Source organism: Mus caroli, unplaced genomic scaffold (genome assembly GCF_978045245.1).
Source record: "Mus caroli unplaced genomic scaffold, Mus_caroli_1 scaffold_6, whole genome shotgun sequence".
Lineage (NCBI taxonomy): Eukaryota > Metazoa > Chordata > Mammalia > Rodentia > Muridae > Mus > Mus caroli.
This window is the reverse complement of record NW_028227261.1, coordinates 17,324,553-17,348,105: the sequence shown is the minus strand read 5'-3', so window position 1 is coordinate 17,348,105 and position 23,553 is coordinate 17,324,553.

Below are 23,553 nucleotides of genomic sequence, written 5' to 3'. Positions count from 1 at the left end.
TAGGTAAGCCACTGGCCTTTTTCAAAGTCCCAAAGTCTGAGAAAGGACTCCTCTGGTGACCCCTGATCTCTCTTCCACATAAAGAGTGAAAGGCTTGGTTAGGTCAGACAAAGGCTGGCCATCAGTAGGGCCTGTTTTATTTCTCTAAAGGCTTTCAGGTGATCTGGGATCCACACAAACACTTCCCCTTCCTTGGTTAGGAGGTACAATGGGAAGCTAAGGTCGCCAACCCAGGTGTCTAGAGTCTGTAGAAGCCAGCAGTACCCAAGAATTTTCTTACTTGCCTTGGTGTAGTTAGCCACTACTTCCCGTCTCGAAGGGTGTATCTCAAATAAGTACCTTTAGTCTGACACAGCTGAGCCTTTTTAGCTGAGGCTCGGTCTTCAGTTGCCCAGGTTTCCTGTCTAGATCCTGTCTTTTTCTTTCTCTCCTATCACTGTGGCCAAGATTTTAGTCAAATTTTTCTCTTGTCTATGATCCCTCCTGTTTTCTCTTCTGCCTCCCGCCTCTCTCTCTCTCACACACACACACTTTTTCTGCCTCTTTCACTAGATCGCCTGTCTCCCTCTTTTTTCTGAAGCTTCTTTCTGATATCGGGGGCCAACTGCCTTATGAAGGCCAGCCAGGCCACTGAGGCCTTCTGGGCTTCCGAGGTAAGATTAAAGGGAGTGAACTGCCTGAAGGCTTCCATAAGTCTTTCAAGGAACATTGAGGGAGGTTCGATCGGCCCCTGCATTACCTCTTACCTTAGCCAAATTAGTGGGCCCATCTTGAGGCACCTTGGAGACCAGAGCCTGGCGTTAGATTTTCAAGCTCTCCTTACCTTCAGCCATGTCGCAGTCGCAACTGGGGCGAGTCAAAAGGAATCCCATGTCGATCTCATTTTGTAGCTGTGTAGACCTCCGTTGGCTTCCGGGCCATTTTTCTAGCTTCTAACAGAATCCTCTCTCGCTCTTCGGTTGTTAAGAGCATCTGCAACAGCTGTTGATAATCATCTCAAGTAGGCTGATGAGAAAACATAAGGAACTCTAACCCTGTGAGGCGTTGGGGATCCTGAGAAAGGGGGTGGTTAGTTTTTCAGTTATAAATACCAACAGAGGAAAATGACCAGTACTGAAGGGTTTAAAGTTTGGGCGGGTCCACCAGAGTCCGCTCGGACTCTGTGCTCTGCAGTTCCATGTACCCGCAGCGGTCCGCCTCTCGACACCCCGAGGGGTTTAGGGTTCCCTCGGCAGCTGGAGTTGAGGCTGTGGATAAGGGGAAGGTTGTGGACTAGGCCACTCAGGAGGCTTCATAGATTTTGGAGGAGCCGAATTGGCTGGTGGCTGCGATTTGGGAGAAACCTTTAATTTCTCTTGTAACATAAGAGTACAACCACAATTTTGAGAAGCAAAACCCAATTTTAACAGTGAAAACAATCTAGTTTTTTCTTTAAAACTGAACTCTAAAAACATTACTTGCTACAAATTTTGGCTGCCTGTTCCTGCACACAAACACAAGAAGGTGTAGTCGCCAATATTTCAAAAAGACACTACCCTAAATCTTATCTTTTATAAATCGGATTTCTAGGATAAGAATTACATAGAATATTACTCAATTTAGGCGTATCTTTAGAGACCTGTTCTCATGGGTTGTCTCATGCTGCATGTTGTAGTTCTAAATTACTCTAACCCAGAGTTACCAGTTTTAAGTCAACTTTTTGTTACCAATGTTACAAATTTTTAATCATAACTAATAACTTATGAGCCACTAATCTATAACCAAGACATATAAAAACATATTTATACTTTTGAAACTATTTAGAAACAAAAATGAAATGGCCGCATACATTTGTTTATTTAAACCAAACAAAATTCTTAATTTTTCTAGCTGTAATTTCAAGAGAGGAGCACCTTGTCACCTGATGAATCCAATAATCACAAGCACAGAGATTTTTGTAGAACTTGAGAAGCTGCTGGTCCTTATAAGAGCAGCGTTTATAATCAGCTCCTAGCAGGGCTTCTCTAGCCACACTAGATTCCTAACTACAGGTGCAGGGCCCCAAAGACCAATTAATACTGTTTATTTTATTTTATTTTTTACCAAATTATCCCCAGATAGTCGGAGAGTACTGCTTTTCTCAAAACCCATTCTCTCACATCTCAGGTGTAAACTATCTCTAGTCAGGGTATAAAGCACCTATGAGAATTACCTTTGCTTTTCTAGATTTTCACATAGCTCTAAACACATACACAAAAACACATAAAACAGAAACCAACAGATCCAGACACATTCGACCCTTTCTTGTCCTCTACAAGCAGGCAAGAGAATTAGACGATTTTGGAGGGGGAAGCTTCCGCTTCAACAGAACTCGGTCCCTCTGACCGATCCGGAGACGGCCAGGCGTCCCTGGCTCTCCTTACCTCCCAGGGCGTCCCCCAGGGCCACAGCCTGTGGTCCTCCTAGCACGTCTGCCGACCACAGTCCTCCGGTCCTTACGGCCCAAAAGGACAGCTGCAAATACCGACCGCGCGCGCATTTCAGACCCCATCACCCCATCGTCTAAAACACCAGCATCCATTTCTACCTAGACGACCAAAACCAGAGAAGCACACTTGTTCCTCACTCTGCCAGGTGTAAAACCAAGGCACGAGGTGGGACTCGAACCCACGATCTCGCAACCCGAAAACCAAGACACAAATTTCACTCTGCCAGGTGTAAAACCAAGGCACGAGGTGGGACTCAAACCCACGATCTCGCAACCCGAAAACCAAGACACAAATTTCACTCTGCCAGGTGTAAAACCAAGGCACGAGGTGGGACTCGAACCCACGATCTCGCAACCCGAAAACCAAGACACAAATTTAATAAACTCAGATGGATCCGAACTCAGACTTCGCCATGCTTCAGAAACATAGGACAAGACACAAACAACCCAACACAACAAGCACATGTTCCAATGTTCGTTTCAGAAAACAGACACTCAAAACAGAGACACCGGCCGGCACACACACAAGAGGGGATCCCCATACCTCCAAGTCGGTTCTCGGGTGTGAGGGGTGGTCGCGTTTCCCGGCCAACGCACCAAATGAAAGACCCACAACGTGAGGACTCCCCCACGTTCTGACTCAGGAGAGGCGACACCCCAAAATCACCCACAAGAAACGGTCTTGCTGCAACTGCAAGAGGATTTTTATTCGAGAGCGTTCTCGGGCCCATGGTCATACACCACGCAGGGGTAGAGGACCATGGCGCCCCGAGTAGCTGAGTAAGGGGGTATTTAAAGGAAGAAACCACAACTCAAGGAAGTGGGGAGGGCGTTGTTGGAAAAATACCAAAGATACCAGTTAAGAGTCATAAGGAAGTGTAAAGTCACAAGAGTCACAGAGAATACCTGGTAATTGTTTTGGTTAACTCTCAGTTTCTAAGAGCCCCTAACAATAGCACATTTGCATGGCAGTTTCCGGTGTTGGTCAGGGTGACTTTCTTTGAATGAACACTCTTTGAACTCAGGAAGCAGGTAGGTGGAGGAAGGAATGTCGCTATCAAGGTATGATTAGCATATCTTGGAGCAATGAGTCACAAAGGTTACATTCCCAAGCCTCGACCTAAAGGCCTAGAATTTTGTTACTTCTTCAGTCCCACGAGGGTCCGTCCGTGTGGGGGAGGTTCGGATCCAGAGTGGTAAGTTTTAAGGGCAGGGTGCCTTTACGAGGAGAGAGGTCTAGGACAGCTCCATGGTTAAGAGCTTGCCATAAAAAGTGTCAGGACCTAAGTTCAGATCCCCAGAACCCTCATAAATGTGGGTTTTGCTTGGCAGTCTGCCTGAAATTTCAGCCTTGGAAGGAAAACAGGGGTTCCCCAGAGCAAGCTAACCAGTAAGATTAGCCCCTGTGGCGAGCTCAGGGTTTTATTGAGAGACCCTGCCTCCATAATAAGGTGGAAGAGGAATAGAGGGTGGGTTCTGATTCTTAGCTTGTGTGTGCTCCACACTGAGCTAAGCCCCATCAGGGATGCTGTGGCCCAAGTTTCCCAACCTGTCTAACATCGTGGACTCTGAACGCCACCTCTCTCTGCTCTCTACAGCCTATGGCTAGTATAGCTTCTCTCCAGCATCAGATTGGTCCTCAAGGCCATCGTCCATATGTGCCAAGTCCGCTATACCCTTTTTACCCCCAACACCTGCATTTGAAATCCAGCTGTTCTACAGAAGTGTGGAGAGGGGAAGGAGGGAGCTTCCAGAACACTTCCCCCCAGGACCAGACTCTGTGGATGCTCAGGTCTCTTGTGTGTAAGGTGTCTGTGTAGGGCCTCTATCTCCCAGTATAGTTTAAATCATTTCTAGGTGAGATATAATACCCACTAGGTGAAAACTCAGCTTGGACAGTCACAGGCAGTGTATTTATTATCTAGAAAATGGTCTGTGTGTGTTCAACACTGGTGTGATATTATTTTCAAATAACACTGCATCCGCATGGGTTGCATCTGTTCCACCTACCATATACTGAGTTACAGAAGAGTGGCCAGCTTTGTCACCTTGACACTACCCAGAATCACCTGGGAAGAGTCTCAGCGAGAGACTGTCTACAGTGGGTTGACGTGTGAGCATGTCTTCCGGAAATTATCTTAAGCTAATTGATATTGGAAGACTCTGCCCACTGTGGGTGGTACCATTCCCTAGGCAGGAGTCCTTTCTGTGTAAGAGTGGAAGAATGAAGCTGAGTACGTATGAGGGAGCATGTCCTCCTTGCTCTCGGCTCTTGACTGAGACATGACAAGCTGTCTGAAGCCCCTGACTTGACTTCTCCACAGTGATGGATTGTAACCTGAAACTGTGAGCTGAAATAAACCTTTGTTCTTAAGTTCCTTTTTTTGCTGGGGCATTTTATCACAGCCACGGGATTGAAACTAGGACAGAGGTCATTACAGATCGGAGGAAACAACCTTCAAGAATCAGCAGGTGGGGACTTCAGGACTTGTAGATCAGATAGGACTGTGAGGTTTCCCCTAAGAAAATCCTTTATGAGCCAGCCCTTAGCTCTCAAGTAAGTCTAGAGTCAGGAGGGAGCACTAGCCCTCGCCCCTTGCTGGTCATGTAACCAGGCTCTAGCCAATCACAATGCTCCACTTTCCTGACTCTGCCCCTGCCTCTGAGCATTAAGTGGTCCCTTAAGGGCATCCTGGAAAGGAGAGAGCCCTGGACTGGGTTCTCGCCTGAGTGCCATGTTTGAGTCCCCAGCAGGGGGCTTCAGGTCACAGGGCTGCTGAGGTTAGTGGTGGGTGGATTGGACTTCAAATCCATTTTGGAATGCATCACAAGAGTTCTACGGAGGACTTATGGGATACGTCTTCCTTAGACCCTGGGGAGTTCTGGTTAGGGACAGATGCACCGGGCTGGCCATCTGTTACCACGACTTTTTCTCAAAGGTAACTAACATTCATGACACTTGATTCTGCCTTCACAATGACCAGGCTAGATAGGCAGAGCTGGGAACCTCTCTTCCCAATTTATGCCTAGAAGTCCTGATGATCAGAGGTGGGAAGTAACTTGCCCAAGGTTGGGTAGCTCCTCAGTGGCAGAGCTGAGATTTGAACTCATGGTGGGAAAACTCTTCTAAGCCACAGAATCTAAGAGCCGCCGGTACCCACCGGCCCCTGCCATTTGCTCGCCTCTGTCTGTTCAGCGCTTCCCATCTGCAATTTAAGGCCAAGTTCAGCCTCACTTTGAGACTCCCTTCCCCGCAGCAGCACAATCCCTGCCCTCTTCCCTGAACTCCAGGGGCAATTTCTGCCTGTACCACACACTCAGCAATTAGTCATCGAAGCCTGTGACAGTTCTCGGCTGCAGCTGGTGACTTTTGTTTACGGTCCCTGCTCCTTTCTAACTTGGCCTTCCCCAGACAATTGTGACTGCCCGGTCCAGCAGGGCGGGGTCTCCCTCTCTTGACAGCCCTGCAACAGCTGAAGTGCTCATTACAGGTGCTGGGTCACTTCCCTGCTCTGTCATCTGGACAGTCCCCTCAACCTTCCGACCTACTGTGTTCTCATCTGAGACACTTTGTACCTCTCTCTGGACGTGATTGAACTGGGCTGCTGCTATCTTTTCGATCTATTGCTTTGTTTGGAACTGCCAACCACGTGAGCTCACAGCTCACACGTGATCCACTCCTGGCCAATCACAGAATCCCATCTCCCTAGAAGCTACGATTGGCTCAGAAGTGGGGTATGTGTTAGAGGAGGCCCAATCAGAGAGTTTCTGGATACAGGTATGTCAGGTGGGAAGTGGTCTAGGTCCACTGGGATGAGCAGAAGCCTAGGGGCAGTCACGTGGGAAAGGTCCCCAGGTAGGGCAGGATCACTCAGATTTCAGTCAGTAAAAACAGGCTTAGTGTCTGATATACAACCCCCACATCCTGTCCACTTTTTATTCCCTTATTGCAGGCTTGATGTAACCAGCCACCTCCCGCTCCAGCTTCCATGCCTTTGCCGCCATGATGGGCCACGCCCTTAACCTCGAGCAAAAACTAAGCCTTCCTTCCATTGCTTTTTGTGAGGTATTTGATCACCCGATACAGCATTTTCTTCACTCGCAAACAGAAAGGGCATCGTGGATACAGAGACACTGAAAGAACCTAGTGGGGAAACCCCCCCACTCAACTCCAGATTCGGCGTGCACCCAAGAATCACGAATAGAACACAACACCTTGATGTAACAACACGAGGTATTTTAATGGCGGAGCTCCGGGTCGAAACGTATTTCACACAGGAGACAGTAGATTCGACCACGAGGCTTGGAAGCTAGGGGTTTTTATAGAAAAGGAGTGGGGCTGGGGGAGGAATTGGCGCGGTTTCACATGATTGGTCCATTTAAACATCAGCAGCCTGTTAACATTTAACTTGGGTCAGAGGGGTGGGAGATAGGGAGGCGATGGGCCTGCCCGGGCATGTCCTGGTCTGTTCTGCTATGTTCTCAGCCCCAGGTTTCAAAGCTCACAAACAACTCTTTGGGCTATTTGACATACATTACATGAATCACAGGTCTCAAGTTTTATTTCCTTTCAACACTTCTCATCAAATGACCCATTATCGTCATGCCAGGCAAATGAGGTGTGGCCGACAACAGTGACAGGCAAAACCACAAAGAGAAAACTGGAGGTCCAACCGCGGGAAGCTAAGCCTTGTGACTACCTGCTCAGCACAGATTCGAACATTGCTTCCAGACTTTTAAGTTCTGCATCTCTGAGGAGGTTACCTGATCCCTCAGGGCCCCTGTCTCCTCCTCTGTGAAATGGGGTTAGCTATACCAGCTTCCAGGTTTCGGGGACCAGCAAGGACATCTGTGGTACCTGAGTCCTGAACTCCTAGCCCAGGTCCGGCTGACAAGATAGTAGCCTCCTGAATCCATTCCCTTCCTATCCGCAGGGAAAGCTGACTCTCCAGTGGAAATCGGCTTCCCGGTTTATGACACTGGCCACCGCTTAAGACTGCAGCCCACTGCAGTTTCCTTCTCATGGATCAGTTAGCATGTGGGGAAGTGGGGTGCGTTTAAATACAGTCTCTCCCAGCATCTGTCGGTCTTGTTCCTAGATCAAGGTCAAAGCCATGCATAGAAAAGACAGGGGCTGCCCTCTCTGTTCCTCTCTTCCTCCCTCCTACCCACCCTTTCTCTCCCACAATGCTCAATACAGCTCAGTTCCCTTCTGCTGGGACAGTAGGGAGTGTGATGATTCAAACAGAATGAGCCCCTTCCTGGGAAAGAGTTGGGCAGGATGGTCTTCACGCCTCCATGCCCAGAGCCTGGCCCCCTGCCGTTACTCTAAGGGACAACAATGGCTTCTCTTGTACCCTGCACAGGTGGCTGACCTGCCCAGCATGGGGGGTCCCGTGGGGGACACTCAGCCAAGAGACCCAGCCTCACAGGGGCTCAGTGTGGCAAATGTGAACTATGTCCCAGTTCAGATCTCTTGGGTCTACCTCTTTCTCTTGCCACCGTGGACCACACGACATGGGATGCCCTCAGAGTTACTATACGCGCACATGTGCGCGCGCGCACACACACACATACCCGCGAGCGTTAGCTACTCTAGGATGGCACAGGTGCAGGGAGCGGGTGACTGAGGAAGCCTTTGGACAGAGGCAGATGGAAGCCAGTGGGGAGCCACTTCCCATCTTCCTAGCAATCTGGAGAGACGTGTTCCTTGCTTCTTATAAGTCCTCCAGGACCCAGCGACCAATCACCCACAGCAGGGACCCTTCCACAACAAAACTCATTACCCTCCCAAACCACTGTGGCTTAAAGAAAAAAAGAAAAAGAAAACAAATCCAAGACGCATCTAAGTCTTCTCCGTTCTGTGAGTCTGAATTGGGAGAGAGATTCTTACCTGGTGGCTGTAGGACAGGGGCCAGCTGGGGTGGGGGTGACTGCAGGCCTAGACTGGAACACCTCATCCCAAAGTCAGCGCCCTTGCAGGTTGGGAGCAGCACAGGCAGGCTCTCAGCAGGAGGCCCCGGGTCCTCTCTTGAGTGACTTTCTCACAAGCCCCGCCCCCAGCTTGCCTCCATTACTCTGTGCCCGCTGGCAGAGCCCTCTGATCCCTGCCTTAGAATTACAACATCACAGGCTGCCAACGCTGGAGAGAACCTTCAACCTCAGCTATCCATAAATAGGTACTCTGCATACCCACTATCACTCGGTTGTCTGGTGCCCTATGCAGGCATCACCAGTAGATCACAAATAGACACCCCCTTTCCGCTCTAGTGCTCCAAGCAGCCACAGCTGCCATGATAAATCATAACCGGGTCCTGGGATGAAGTCTGTCTGCTGCTTATTGATTTGATTTGATTGCTTTCCACTGCTGGGGATGGGACCCTGTCATCCCTCCTTTTCGGTTGTCAGACAGGTTCACATGTAGCTCAGGCTAACCGTGAACTCACTATGTAGCTGAGGATGACCGAGCTCCTGCAGATCCTGCCTCTGCCTCCCAAGTACTGGGATTACGGGTGCGTGCCACCATACCCAGCTGGCTAAGAGCTCTCTATAATAAAGCTGCCTCATTCTGACCCCCCTTCCTCTTTAGTCCAGGCAGACCATCAAGCTGCAGTGACTGCCCCAGCAACGCTAGCAGGGGATTGTTTTAACCAACTGTTTACCATGTAGCATGGTCGATTGTTCATGGCTCCCACTTTATGGGGTGTTTAGATTATACCATCTTGTCAGTTAGCCCTTTATAACCATTACCTTGGGTTCTCTACAAGCAGACCGTGGGGGGTGGGAACACGTATGTGAGTGATTTTTTGGGATAGAGTCTCGGCAACAGGATGAAGCTGGGAAGGGTCTGAGCAAAGATGTTTGTCCAGAGAAAGGCTTGCCTGAGCCTGGGCCTCAGGACAGCAGGGGAAGAAATGACATGAAAGTTTGTCCCACCTGAGGACAAGAGGCTCGAGCTTCCATACCCCCCGTGCAAGTGCACGTGTGCACGTGCACACACACACGCGTGTGTGCACACATACCATGCTATTGTTTCCCAGTGGTCACCCCAATCTGTCCTGAACAGTGACTTCAGTTGCTAGGGTGACTCTCTAGGAAATCAGGGGAGGACTGGGCACACTTTGCCAGTGAAGGGAGCAGAACGGGAGGGGGAGGGGCCATTACAAGAGCATCTCCAACAACCACTACCAACCCCATGAGGAAAGAATCCTTATCTGCGCTTGGACAAGAAGAGAGAACCACAGAGAGGCTAAGTTGCTTGACTAAGATGCACGGAGGAGGAAAGTTAGGAAGTCACAGAGGCAAGATCTCCCAGGCCCCTTCTGAGAGAAGGCAGCTGTGGAGGAGACAGAGGAGAGAGGTGTAACAATTGCTAGGGCTGACAGACTCTGACCCCTCCAGGTGTCTGCTGGCAGATCAGGTCACAGCATCACACAGGACTCATGAAGCTTGAATCCTGGTCCCAGCACTGTCCCCATCCGCGGGTCGGACAGACTGTTGTAGGTTCATATCCAGAGCCTCAATTCCTCTTCTGTACAGTGGGAAAATGGGCTGTGGTGCTGTCGGGGTATAGGCTAGTGCTGGGGAGCAGGCCTCACCAGCGCTGACGCAGGGAATCAAGCTTTGCTCTGTTTAATGGCTTCACTGCTCCCTATGGGGACAGAGAGAGCAGCCAGCTCCCTGCTGATTGGAAAATTAAAGAATCGCCTCACAGATTGACTCCACTAGAGCTTGGACCTCAGCTGGAGTTGGGGGGGGGGGACGGTGACGCTGCTGAAGGGGGATGGGCTGGGAAGCCATGGGGGTGGTCCTTGGGCCTCATCCTGGGGTGCCTGTGAATGGACACACTCAGCAGGGAGCAGCTGGGTCCCAAGTTCCTGCTCTATGGGTACTGGGGTCTGGGCAGGAGCAAGACGCCAAGAGACTCATTTCTTTACTGATCAGCAAGGCCCAGTTCTATTTCACAGAACGGATTTCTGGTAATGGCCTCTGGAGTGTCCTGGCAAACTCTGGGGCTTAGGTAAGAAACTGAGCCCAAGGAGAGATTTCCAGGACTCTGGGTGGTCTGACCCAAGATGAGAAAATATGGGGCTGGCAAGGTGGTTCAGTGGTTAAGATCACTGAGCGCTCTACCCAGAGGACCTGGATTCAGTTCCCAGCTCCCACATGGTAGCTCATGACTGCCTGTAACTCCAAGATCTAACACCCCTACAAAGACATCCAGGCAGGCAAAACACCAGTGCACGTAAAATAAAAATAAATATTTAAAGAAATAAGAAAAAGAAAGAAAATATATGTAATGAGCTGAGGAGATGGTTTAGTCCATTGCCATGCTCCCCGGGAACCTGGGTTCTGTCCCCAGCCTTCAGGTAAAAAGCTGGGTGTGAGGACAGAATTAGTCACAACCACCCAGACTGCTTGTCAAGCTCCTGACCAATGAAAGATGCTCAAAAAACAAGGCGGAGAGCTCCTGAGGCGAGATGCCTGAAGCTGACCTGTGCTTCCCTTATGCATGCACACACATGAACATGTATGCACACACATGAACATGCATGCACACACATGAACATGCACTCATATACATGAACACACATGAGCACACACGAACACTCATGCATACAATGAACATGCATATACACACATGAACACACATGCACACACATGAATATGCATATACACACATGAACATGCATGCACACACATGAACACATGCATACAATGAACCTATGTTTCAAGAACAGAAAAAGGCCTTGGAGAGCACCAGCTGCTGTCTTCAGAAAGCAGACCGATCGTTCAGCCCTTCCTGTCTCTGTTTTCTTGGTATAATCTTGGAGAAAGAACTATACCCAAGGGGAAGGTGACTCCCAGACACTTTTCCAAATGCCCTTCTGAGGGTTGGAGGTAAGCCAGACAGCAGATCCCGTGTTTGTGAAATGGATACTCCACACCGAGTAGGTAGAGTTTGGGGGTGACCTGGAGGCTGGGATACTGGGGAAGGCCCAGTTCAGCAGGAGACCTGGGCATGACCAGGTACAGGCAGTGCTGGCTGCCCGAGAGGAACATAGAGAGGAAGGTGCCAGCCATACCAGAGCTAGCTGAGACTGTACACCCTGGGCTTTGCTGGAGAGGCCTCTCCATTTGGCTTTGCAGCAACCTGCTAGGGGCAGCCTTGGGGTGGTTGTGGGGGACATAGGGAGGCACTGAGATGGCTCCTCAAGGAACCATCTTCAGGCTGTGGTGATCCTGACTGGGAATTCAGACAATCCCGTGGGAAGCCACCAGAGCCGTGGTCTTTGTTCTATTTCTCCTTTGACCTCACTGGGTGCTGGTACGCAGCCCACTGGTCAATTCTATTTTTGAGACAGCGCCCAGCTTGTCCTCTGGATGTACCTGTAACAGTGTGGAGGCTAACCCCCTCACACCGCAGAGACAGTCAACTGATGCATGTTCATAGAATTGGCATGTTTTATGCCCCTGCCTCAGCTGTCCATACAGAGGCAGGTACATGGGGATGGGAGTGATAAAAGGTTAAGGGACTCACCCAAGGAAACCAACTCTAACAGTGCTGTTGGCAGTCACCAGAGCCAGCCGAAGCTTCCCCAAGCCTTATTCCGGAGTCTAAAGAACTCTGATCGAAACCTCTTTTCTTTACTTTTGCCCTCGGGTGTTTTGTTATAGCAGTTCAAAATACACAAAGACCTGGGTCTTTGTGTCACGTGACCTGGGACTTGTTCTCCCTCCTCAGTTCCGTGTCTACACACCTCACCTCTACCTCACACCGAGCCTGTCCCCAGCTCCCATAGACTCCAGGAGGCCCCATGAGGGAAAAGAAAAATACTTTAGGACTTGAGAACTCTTCCATTCTAAGAGGCTCTGGGATTCAAACCAGACACAATAACTCCGGAGAAAATGAGTGTCTAGGAACTGTCAGGTGCAGGGCAGCTGATGCCCGTGGGTGGGTACCTGTGGACAGGTGCTTGTGGGGTAGGTTCTGTGGGTGGGCGAGCACATGTAGACAGATGAATGTGGGTGGCTGGGAAGAAACAGGCAAGGACAAGGTGGTCTGCCTGGTCTCAGAGGGGGATCTTTGATGGTTTTAGGGGCTTCAAGTTCAGTGGGTCAACGGGGAAGCTACCGTCAGGGGCAGAAGTGAGGGAGGAATGTTCAAAACAAGACCGTAGCAGTACTGGGGAGGATGCTGGGGTGGCCGACGGTGTTTGTGGAATTTTCATGCATGATGCTAGACTTGAGATGACCAGACAGGGCAGATGAGTAACGAGAGAAGCAGATGCTATTAGGGCAGGTGGGCCTTAACCTTCTCCATCCTCCCTATAGGAAGTGCTGGGCTCTACCAGACATGGAAGGAGGACGCCCCACCCCCCTCCGCCCGCCCTCCTCCCCTCTGGAGAAGGACAGAGTCACCATCATAGCCTTGCTGGTGTTCACCCACTCACCCCAGCCTCATCCTGCTAACCCATCTCCCTAACCCACATTTTATGCACCATCATCTTTATAGACAAAAGCTGCACAGACACAGCTTAACCCCTATGGGCTTGGGCGTAAGAGCTGGACCGGAAGTGCGGTTGGGAAGTGACCGGAAGTGCCTGTATTCAGAGACAAGAGGAGCCTGGGAAGGCAGGAGTGTGGGGAAGGACCCAAAGTTGTTTCTAAACCTGGGGTGATCTGCAGCTGATCCTGGTGACTCCCAGCATGAAGAATGCAGAGCTCAAGGGGAGGGACGCTAAGGTACCAGATGATGGCTCCTCTCCACACTGTCCCCGTGATGGACCAGGCTGCCAGTGGGGGCTCTTAGTCCAGGATAGAGTTCTATGTAAGTGCTCAGTAGAAGTGAGGGGCTATCTCTGACAGTTGAGAAAGGTAGGGCCCAACACCAGGAGGGTAATGAGAGCTAAGAGCCAACTAAAAATACCTGATCAAGGCCCAGATAGAAGGACCTTGGCCAAAGTCATGTTATAGTCAGGCTGCTGTAGAGTTCAGAGACCAAAGCAGGTCACTGTGCCCAGGATAAGGGCAGCCCGCAGTCAGCACCGGCAGCTTTTCTAGGGGTGATTCATTCTTTCCTCTGGCCCCTCCTCCCTAAGACCAACCTTGGCTGTCCCTGGCAGCTGGGAGCAGCGACAGGTGAAGGAGCAGAGGTGATAAACATGTCCCCTGACTTCCGTGAACCTCCATCCAATTTGCTGCCTGCAAGCTGTGCCAAGAGTGTTTGCTAATAAGCCAAATGGACTTCCCAGAGTCCACTTGAAGTGACTGACGGCCTGGGTTGTGAAATCCTGGAGGCGCTCGGTCAGCTTCCCTCCAAGCTCACTGCAGCTGGAGGGAGGGGCACAGAGGAGACACAGACCTCAGCTTCCAGTCTCAGCCTCTGGAAGCATCCTGGCTCCAGGGATCCTCCAAGGTCATCTCATCCAATGCTATCAAGGTATGAATGGGGAAGCTGAGGCAGGGCATTTCGGGTTCCTAGTTCCATCTGGGGGTACATTAGGCCCAGGGTCTGCCGCGAGTGGTAGTGTTTTAATGAGTCCAAGACCACTAGGGAAGTGGGTCAAAAGAGGGGTTACGGTGGGGTCCGAGACTTGGAAGCCTGACATTTCTCAGGGAAGGTACAATGAGATGCAGTCTATCCTCCAAACCAGACCCCAAAGAACAGATCCCACTTTGGGGTAGGTCGAATCCTTTGTCTCAAATGATGCACCCCAAAGCTATCAGAATCTCTGGAGGGACTGAAACCCTGAGCAGCCCTCTTTGACCCTCTGACACCCACACCGAAGCCCCCTCCCTTTTCTCAGAGCATATGTCCCTTTTCCTGAGCCCCTGAGGTCTTTTCTTGATTTTACCCCTTGTCCCGAGACCCAGTGACATGGTCCTCCATGGCAGCACAGAGGACTCTCCATCAACAGCCTAAAATCACCTAGACTTGGGGGATCACTAGCAACACGAGAGCCAGGTCCCCAGCTGTGCCTGAGACAGCTCTCCACAACTCTAGCCATGCCGGTGCCTCCCAAAGCCTGCCCAGCCTCTCTCTGAGCACATCCCAGTCTGTGCTGAGCCATGTGCAGACTCTGGATGCAAATTGCAGGACTAGCTGCAGAATTCAGGTCCTCCCCTGTTCCTCCCAGCCTGTAGTCAAAGGAGAGAGCAAAGGGCAAGTCTCTCCCCACCCGTTCTGGAGGGCGTTGTCTGAAGAGACCCAGGCTGGGTAACACAGGGCTGGAGAGGCATCCAGTAACAGGTATAGCCTGATCCACATGCTGTCTTGGAAACCCAGCAAAATCCAGGTAAGGGAATGGACTTAGTAAATATCAGGTAACCGGGGTCCTCCAAGTGACCTCAACGGGCCTGGGTAATCATATCCCTTAGGATGAGCATCACCCTCTAAGGGACCCCAGACCCCAGAATTTTCCACGTACAGAAGAGGAGAATGGGAAGGGCTCACCAGCCCCTCCTTCTCGCCCACCCACCCCGGCTCCAGCTTCAGTCTGCTTTTATCTGCGTTCTACTGAGAGTTTCCGCGTATGACTCTGTTTGAACAAAGCCGCTCTCTACTACAAACATTTTACAAACCTCTGATCTAGCCCAGCCCCTCATGTTATGCAGCAGGGACTCTCAGACCGACAGCCTGGGGCTAAATCCTATTTTTAGTGCCTCCTAGTGGGATCTCTCCTGTCTGAGCCTCCTCTCCAGGTCTGTGTGACAGAGAGCCTGGAACAGTATGAAGGAGACACACAGTGCACAGTGGGCTCACTGATTGGCTGGCTGGTGGCAGTGTCCTGGGGAGTGGGACAGTGCACTTTGCCAGGGCCATCAAAGGTCTCAGAGTCTTGACTCTGTACAAATGGGGCTGTATGGGCTACTGCACTTGGATGGGGGATCCACATAGGGAACACATGTGCCTGTGTGGATGACTGAAGGATGGATGAACACATGGATGAATTCACGGGTGGATAGATATGTGTCATGCATCCATCATCTATCCATCCTTCCATCAGTCATCCATACAGGCATGCATGCATATATCCATGGACACATATATATCTGTCCATTAATCCATGAATCCAGCCAATCAACCAACCACCCATTCATGCATCCACCCAGCTATTCATCCATCACCCATGTACCCATCCATCATCCATTCATCATCCATCCATCCATCATCCATCTATCCATCCATCATCCATCTATCCATCCACCCATCCATCCATCCATCCATCCATCCACCCATTATCCATCCATCCACCACCCATGCATCATCCATGCATACATACATTCATACATACACATATATACCCACCTATGCATTCCCTGTCCTCCAGAAAGATGTGGTCTACATGCGATCAGTGTGATTGTTGTACTTAGAAGAAGCACAGGAGGGTGAGATAATAGGGAGACTTCCTGGAAGAAATGATTTCTGAGTAGAAAACTAAGTCAGAGCTGCCAGTGAGAGAAGAAGAAGAAGAAAGGGTGCTCTAGGCCTAGGGAACAGCTTGTGCAAAGAGAGTGTGTGCAGCTCTTTGAGAGGACCTGACAGTGGCCCAGTGAGGCTAGACCCTCCATGTGAAGGAACAGGAGTAAGATAAGTCCAGAGGAGAGTGGACAGGAGTCTGCATGGGGGCATCTTGGGCTTTGTAAAAGAGTTGAATCCTATCCCAGTGGCCATGGATAGAGTCTGCCCAATTTTAAAGAACAGAGCATCCAGGATTCTCATCTCCAAGCCTAGAGGAGCCTGGCTTTTCTCCTTGGCACTCAGCCTGGATCAGATGGCTGTAGAGGTTGCCTCTCCTCATCCTTTGCACACACACGCACATGCACACAGGCACACACACTCACACAGGCACACACACACATGTGCACTCACCCTCTCCTCGCACCTGCCATGATGACAGCGGTGCCTGAACTTGAGAAAGGGTAACTGAGAGGCAGCACTTGAAGTTCCCACTGAGGGTCAAGCTATGTATGTCCCAGGAGGGATCTGGGTCCGGTCAGGGGAAGGGGACGTATCCCCCATAAGAGACGCATGATGTGGACCAGTTCTGTCTGCTTTGTCAAGCCCCAAACCCCAGGACACAGCACAGGGCCACACTTGGTAAATAGGCTTGGAATGAACGGACGGTCGCCAGGTTTTACTACTGTCCAATCCCTGGCTAGGGGAAGCCGGGGTCCATGAGCCAACTCTCTTGGAACGATCATGGCGCATCTCTTAGACATCCCTAGTGCCAGGGCACTGAACAAAAAGTGCAGAGCCCACTTGGCAATCAGACTGTCATCTTGGTTTTCTAGTCCTTGGCCTGTTCCTGCCTCCCAGGTCTCCAGCTGGGCTTCTTAGAGAGTGGGAAAGCAGTATCATTCTTCCTTCATGTCTAGCCCATCCACTGTCCCCACCCATGCCTCCACCTCAGGGCCGATCAAGTTAGGTGTCTCTGGACCATCTTTGTTCCCGTGGAACCGGCTGTGTAGTCAGTGTTACCACCACCATCACTGTCATCACTATCACCACCATCACCATCATCACCATCACCAATGTCATCACCATCACATCTGTCACTGCCACCCTAATTGCCACCACAGCTACTAACCATCAAGCTATACAGAGTGCAGTTCAAGGCAGCTCACACGCCTATCTCCTTTAACCTTTGTGACATCTCATAAAGATGAGAGTCCTCCAGCCATGTCCATTCTGGGTAGATGAAGAAACTGGGGCTCATAAAGACCCAGTCGCTGGCCAAGCCGCTTCTACCTCACTAGGAACAGGGAAAGAGTCTGGATAATGGAAAATTTCTGTAACACAACCTTAGCTCTGCTTGACCTTGGCGTGTCTGGCCCCAGAGGTACCGGTATCTTCACACTCCAGCATTTGATCCTGAAGGTGGGTGCACTGAGCTGCCACTTGCCCCTCACTCCTGCTTCCACCCCAGTCCTGGGCCCAGGGAAAACTCTAGGCCAGCTGAGCTGTCGGGTCCCTCACAAGGAATCCTCCTGCCTCTGCCCTGCTGGGCTATGGGCACTCCTCCTCAGAGGAAAGAAAAGCCTGGAGCCAGCTCAAGGCCATGGAGCGATGGGGGCTCCAGACGGCAGCTCCCTGTAATTGTCCCCTCCCTGGCTCCTAGCACAGCCCAAACCAAAACACAGAAGAGAGCAGCTAGGGGCTGACAGCCTCGCTGGTATCATGCAGTCATTTCTGAGGGATGGGAGGGTCCTGTGTCAACACAAGACAGTTTAACCACCTGTGTGCCCTTCCTCTGGCCCTAAGAACTACACAGATGCACTGGACGATGATAAGCAGAAGCCTAAACAGGTCAAGTTGTGACTTCCAGTCAGACACAGTTCAGCACTTCCTGGGAGGAAACCATCCCTCCTCACACATAGGCTATGAGCCACGGTCCCTCAGCACTTCCAGCTCCAAGAGGAAACTGAGGCCCAGAGAAGCCAAGACTTGGCGACAGATCCCATAGCTTGAAAGTGCTAACGAGCGTCGGGTCAGGCTGCAGTTACACAGCTGGGGGGGGCACCTTATGAAGGTTCTTATCCAGGCCCCCACAACACACACATACACAATCACACACACTCACACTTCACTGTCACCGTCCTACCACCAACTTCTCACACACTCACACATTCACACATACTCCAATGTCACTGCCCCACCAACTTCTCACACATATGACACACTCACACACACACTCATACATACACTCACATACATGCTCATGCTCACACACTTATACACACACATTCACACACTCACATATATGCTCAGACTCACACACTTATACACACACACCACACAATACTCACACATGACACACCCATACTCACACACACTCACATACACTTATACACACCACACACATATGCACTCACACACATGGCACATTCACACACACATTCCACTGTCACTGCCCCATCGACAACTTCTCACACATGCACACTCACACACATACATACACCCACATACATGCTCACACACACACACATACACACACAAACATCACATACATCCCACACACACTACACACACACACTCACCCCTGTTACTGCCCCACTGACGAATCCTCACCTTCCCCAGCCTCTGGTGGGTGAGTCTAGAAGGGGCTCCAAGAACAACACACTTCACCTTCCCTGCCTGCAGAGAACGCTCCCTGGGCCAGGAGGATGACAGGCCGGGAAAAGCTCTGCCCAGGGACTAACCATCAGGCCACACCTTCGGACAGCTTCATCTGCAGTCAGGATGACATCTGCCCTCCTTCTGACCGATCCTGACACCAGCTCCTCTCTGGGTTCCAACCCTATTATCCCTTAAGCCCCAGTAATTACAAATGCATAAATAAATGAATACATTTGCTTTGCCTATTGGAATCCGTTACCTGCTAAATATATCCCATTACAAAAGCAAACACTGCTATCCACCCACACTCGCCTCATGTCCATTTAATGACAGAGAGAACAGCGTACAAAATCGCTGCTCTGTTTGCAGTTGGCACACCGCCAATGCCCAATGTGTGAGTTACGCTTGTCCCAAGTCTCACGCTCATGGGCCCTCACAACTCCAACATGGCCAGGAAAGCCATCAGTGCCAGCAAGGTAAAATGTCTTTCTAAACACACACCTGACTAGGGGTGGGTTAGCACCTGTGTGGCTCAGTGCACCCAGTCCCCCCACCCCTGCAACCAATATCCATCGGGAGCCTCAGAATGCAGCCTATTTGACAACCTGAATTGCCAGAAACCCAGGTGAGAAGCCAGGAACAGCGATGCTCATCTGTAATCCCAGTGGTGTCAAGATGGTGGAGAAACTGTATAGGAACGGGATGGTACCCCTGCCAGCCAGCCAGCCCCAAAGATTGCCAGGCAACCAACAGTGGGTAGAGCAGGTAGGTCTGTCCCCTAGAGGCCCTGGAGAGAGTTCAGACATGTTAAGGAGATGGAGGAGCTAGTTTGTGTCATTTGAAGCCCTCCAGTCGGCCACCATGTTAGGGAGGCCTCAGGAAACCTGGAGACTCAAGATTAGCCACACCCTGCCACCTCCAGGCAAACTTCTCTGCCCACAATTTGGGTTAGAGTCTACCTCTTTGTGGGGGCTACAGGAAGAGGTGCGGGGTGTCAGACATTATTGGCTGACAGTCAGTGGGCATCAGGGGACACAGAGAACACTCCTGGCTTGCCCAGCCCGGCAGTAAGAGTGCAGTTGACGATGACAGGGATCTTGCTCTGAAATCTTGACACCACAGCCTCAGCCTGTGCGACCAAAGGCCAGTTCCAGCTCACATCCCTGAGCCAGTGAGATGGGGTCCTCACAATGAGTGGCCCTCTTCAAATCCAGTGATGTTTGTGCCCACGCAGAGGTGTGAGTGCCTCTGCACCTCTGAAATGTCAGACAGCTGCTTACTGGGAAGGAAGCATGGCTTCTGCAGCATCCATCTCTGTGTCACTCCCTGCTCACTCACAGGGATAAAGTATTCTAAATCAAAAGCTACTTAAAGGAGAAAGGGTTTGTGTTGCGTGTAATTTTTAAAAAGCACAATACCTCCTTGCCCAGTGCTGTGGCCAGCACTCTGACCTCTCCCGGCTCCCTGTCCCCCAACCTGAGTCGGCTGGGAGTTGCTGTCTTCGCTCCACCAGCTACCTTTTCCTCCCAGCTCGCTTCACCAAGCCGCGATCAACCACCGTTTCTTCTCTCTTTCTCCTGCCAGAAGAAAAACACTATAGACAGTTTTATTATTTTAAAAGTAGCCAGATAACACAGTTGCTGGGTGAAGAATCTCCAGCCCTAATCTTAGCAGCTAACAACTAGCTCCTGCCAACCTCCTTGTACGCTGCCAGAGACAAAGGCTGCATGCCCTAGGTGCCCAGAGGGCTTACATGGTTGTTCAAGCCTCTCCTTCCAAAGCCTGGCAAAAGCCTCTCTCTCCATCCTCGAGTCCTTTCTCTCCCTCCCGAGACCCAGAAATCCCACCTTTACCCTTTGCCCAGCAACTGCCTCTCACCTTCTTTATTGACACCACAGCTACAGGTTTACTTCGGCTTATGTTTCCAGAAGGTTGAGTTCCTTGTGGCAGAGAAAGCATGGCATTGGGTGGCCCGAGCGGGAAGTGACTTGACCACTTCCCAGCTGTACCTAGGAAGCAGAGAGCAAACAGTAGATAAAGTGAAGGGACTAGAGAGGGTGGCTCAGTGGTTAAGAGCACTGACTGCTCTTCCAGAGGTCCTGAGTTCAAATCCCAGCAACCACATGGTGGCTCACAACCATCCATAATGAGATCTGACGCCCTCTTCTGGTGCGTCTGAAGTCAGCTATGTATACGTATGAATAATAAATAAATCTTTGGGCCAGAGCAAGCAGGGACTGAGCAAACGGGGTTAGGAGAGGTCCTAAAAATTCAATCCCCAACAACCACATGAGAGTTCACAACCATCTGTACAGCTACAGTGTACTCACATAAATAAGTAAATAAATAAATAAATAAATCCCTTTTTTTAAAAAAAAGAAAAGAAAGTGAAGCTATAAACCCTCAAAGTCCATCCCCAATGACGTACTTCATCCAATAAGCTTCCACCCACTTAAGGCTCCATACACTCCCAAAACAACACCCCCAGCTGGGGACCAAGTGTTCAGAGCCTGTGGAGAACATTTCTCAAACCACCATGCTATCCTGCCCCTCTCTCTCTCTCTCTCTCTCTCTCTCTCTCTCTCTCTCTCTCTCTCTCTCAAGTATTTTTTAATTTATTTTTTATTTTATGTACGTTGGTGTTTTGCCTGCATGGATGTCTGTGTAAGAGCGTCAGACCACCTAGAACAGGAGTTACAGACATCTGTGAGCTGCCATGTGGGTGCTGGGAATCGAACCTGGGTCCTCTAGGAGAGCAGCCAGTGCTCTTACCACTGAGCCATCTCTCCAGCCCCTATTTTTTTTTTAAGACCTGGTCTCTTGGCAGGCTGGCCTCTAGCTCTCTATGTACCTGCATTGGTTACCTTGTGTCACTTTGATGAAACACCATAACCAAGGCAGTTTATAAGAGAAAGGTTTTATTTGGCCTCGCAGTTCCAGAGAGAAGAGTCTGTGGGGGTTTGAATATGTTTGACCTAGGGAGTAGCACTATTGGGAGGTGGGACATTGTGGGGGTGGGCTTTGAGACCCTCCTCCTAGCCATGTGGGAGACAGCCTTTTCCTGGATGCAGTTGGATCAAGATGTAGAACTCTCACCTCCTCCTGCACCATGCCTGCCTGGAGGCTGCCATGCTTTCTGCCTTGAGGATAATGGATTGAACCTCTGAACCTGTAAGCCAGCCCCAATTAAATGTTGTCCTTTATAAGAGTTGCCATGGTCATGGTGTCTCTTCACTCTAATACAGAGCCCATCACCATCATGGGGAAGTGGAGGGCATGCAGCAGGCTTGTCTGGGGCAGGAAGCTCAGAGCCCACGTCTTGTAACACAAGCAGAAAGCAGAGAGCGCACCCTCAAAATTCTGCAAGTCTTTGAACTCTCAAAGCTCTCTTGCATTGACACATGCCCTCTGACAAGGCTGCTGGTCCCCACACTGCCACCACCTGGGGGGGGGGGAGTAATGTCCTAGTCTCTGGGGTCATCTCATTCAAACCATCACACAAGCCAAAGAAGACTCTGCCTTCCTCCACCTCCCAAATGCTGGGATCACGGGTGTGCACCACCCCACCTGGAGGCATGTGCACCAGGCAAGCAGTCTACCGACTCAGCCGCATCCCCAGCTCCCATGCCTTTCTGTGTGCAGAAATAGTTCCTATAAAACTGTGAGAGGCAGAGAAGAGAGGGTGCATGGCAGTTAAGGGCAGGAAGGCACCGCCCTGGAACCCAGACAGACCCCAGCTTCTTTGAGGACACAGAATCCTCCTCAAAGGGTATCTTGACTTTCAAACAGCTAGAGACACAAAGGAGAAAAAGGCACAAAGGACGAAGATGCTTTTGGATCTGGTCTGGAAAACCTCACCACCCTGAGCTAGCAGATAGCTTCCTCCACCTCGGCTGCCAGCCTGGGCCATGCCAGGGATGGCTCGACAATGCAGAGACTTGTCTGAGGTGCTCTACCGATGCCCCTACCTGCCTCCTCAAATAGAGTGTGGAAGAGACCTATGAGACCAAATAAGAAACATTTGAAATCTGTTCAGGTGCCTGAGCCTTTGGGCTACCGAGAGAAAGGAGGAAGAGAGACCTACCAAGCACAGAACTGAGCAGAGCACCCGGCTAGAACCCATGGGTCACACTGGGCAGCCCTATCTCCAGGACAGGGCCAGGAGTGGCTCCCAAAGTCTCCCTCCTGGGAGCACGACTTCACTATGAGTCAGAGTACAGGGGAAAGATGGATATGGTTGGATATGGTTGCAGTGGTCCCTCAGGGACTCAGGGGAGCCCACCCCTGTGGGTCCGGTACTACTTGCCTGGGTGGTTTCATTCAGTCAACCCTATCACCATTTATCAAGTACACAATAAGCAGGGCAGAGCGTTAAAGCCAGGGGTATGGAGCCAGGCAGAATAGTCTGGACCTCAATAGCACTGAGCCTCTGTTCCCTCCTGTCAAATAGAAGTAATAAAACAATTGCCTTAATTCAAAGAGGGCTGGGCCAGCAGCAATGCCGGTCATACACGGAAGCACTCTGAAGGGCCTCAGTCTACAGTAGGTGCTCTGTAAGTACAACATGAGGCTTTAGAAGAGGGCCGAATGGAGCAACGGCTGGTATCCTAACATCTGCCCACATAGTCAGTCATAGCCAGAAAGACAGGAAAAGCCTTAGGCACGGCATACAGCCTAAATGCTGGTGTAGATCCGAAGCCCCAGAGCTAAATTCCAGAGTCATTTTGCCCTTAATCATGATGTGGAGACACTGACACACAGCTCCACCCTGTCCCTCCTACCCCCACTTCCAACAGCCAGGAATCCAGCCCATAGCTTGGTAGATACTGAATGAAGGTCAGGCGGTGGTAAGCACGCCTCAGATCCCAGCATTCAGGAGGCAGAAGCAGGAGAGCATCCGAATTCGAGACCAGCCTGGTCTACATATATTGAGTTCCAGGCTACCAGGGGCTACACAGTGAGA